Source organism: Giraffa tippelskirchi, chromosome 4, assembly GCF_054371585.1.
Source record: "Giraffa tippelskirchi isolate mGirTip1 chromosome 4, T2T-mGirTip1v1.2.pri, whole genome shotgun sequence".
Lineage (NCBI taxonomy): Eukaryota > Metazoa > Chordata > Mammalia > Artiodactyla > Giraffidae > Giraffa > Giraffa tippelskirchi.
In genome coordinates, this window is record NC_137278.1 from 84,952,763 (window position 1) to 84,954,476 (window position 1,714).

General features: G+C 39.1%; 1 non-coding gene across 1 annotated transcript; it reads left to right on the forward strand.

Annotated features, from left to right (window-relative positions):
• The first annotated feature begins 1,302 nt into the window (after positions 1-1,302).
• Positions 1,303-1,374, forward strand: TRNAC-ACA (transfer RNA cysteine (anticodon ACA)). The gene has a single exon. It is a non-coding gene; the product is annotated as a tRNA-Cys (tRNA).
• Positions 1,375-1,714: the final 340 nt, after the last annotated feature.

A 1,714-nucleotide genomic window follows, 5' to 3' on the forward strand; every position in this document is an offset into this window, starting at 1 on the left:
TTTGGTGTTGGAGCTATGGTTTTCATTCTGAAATCTAATATTCTTCCTTTTTACTTTGATGATTTAAAAGTCCTAAGTGAGAGTTTGGATAAGGATGGTTGTGGAGAATCAGAGAATGAAGTGGGTACAAAGAGAAAAAGATTGAGGAACTGCTGAGACCAGAAATAAACATTTACCTTTCAAGTGGAAACTGAGTAAGGTAAACCCCATTGGAGACAGTACGCTGCACACAAAAGTGAAGAGCAGAGGTGATTAATGGACAGAATGACTCACCTGATGTATTTTTCCAGCAAACGGAATTTCTGAATCAAGCATCTTTTGTTATGAGTGTCAAGAGAATACAAAGACAGTCTAAATCCAACAAAGGAAATCATTGAGTCAAAAAGAATAGATGAAAACTTATTGATAATGGGCACCAGAGCAATCCAACCTCAAAAATATTTGGCTGTATATACTAAATGTGCCTCAGCTCCTTGGGGAATATCATGCCCAAAGACTCATCCCAGGATTTTATCATTAGCAAATTCTCTTTAATTAGAATGACTTTTATTTGGTACTGAGGTCACATTTATAAAAATTTATTCTCCCTAGGGGAAAAATATGTATTGAGGGGCTACTCCTAGTATTCAGTCATGTGTTTGGAAGTTTTGCTTACATCTAATATTCAATTCAGCAGCTTCCAGATGTGTCACATTGCTTTGGTTTTATCTATCCTTGTTACCCAAGGGCATTTGGGCAAACTAAATCTCAATCTAATGTAATTGAGAGAAATTAGGGTCTTTATCAGGTGGCTCAATGGTAAAGAATCCTCCAGCTAAGCAGGAGATACAGGTTCAATCCTTGGATTGGGAAGATTGCCTGGAGTAGGAAAGGGCAATCCACTCCAGTATTCTTGCCTGGGAAATCTCAAGGACAGAAGGGCCTGGTGGGCCACAGCCTATGCGGTCACAAAAGAGTCAGACACAACTTAGCGACTAAACAACAACAACAAAACAAAAGGTCTTTATAGTACTGATGGGTTTCAAGTTAATTTGAGACAGTGGATAATTTTCATGGTTTCAGCTGAACATTACCTCATGCTTCATCTAGACCTTTACAGTACAATGAAGGTTTTCAGACTTTGAGAAATACAATATGTGTGAATTCAAGCCACATCTTTCTCCTTTTCATCCTTTTATCTATCAGCCTTGAGTTAAAAAAAAAAAAAAAAAAATGATTATTTTCTGAAGGGCAATGGAGGGGGTATGTAGGAGAGCAAATCACCAAAGAAAGAACACTTAAGTAGGGATGGTTACTCTAACTTCCCTGATGGCTCAGATGGTAAAGTGTCTGCCTACAATGCAGGAGACCCAGGTTCGATCCCTGGGTTGGGAAGATCCTCGGAGAAGGAAATGGCAACCCACTCCAATATTCTTGCCTGGAAAATCCCATGGACGGTGGAGCATCACAGGGTAAGTCCATGGGGTCGCAAAGAGTCAGACACGACTGAGCGACTTCACTTTCACTTTCACCCTAACAAAAGAGATAAGTTCCACGGTTTGTGCTAAGATTGCTTACGCTGTCATGTTTAATTCCATTGTAAAATACATACAATGCATCCCATAATCCCAGTATATTAATGAAGTAGTCAGGCAAGCACCAAGGAAGGAACAAAGGAAATGCTTCTTCATTGTTGTCTAAAAAGTAAGATAAACAGTCAAGCAAACGGTAGTTT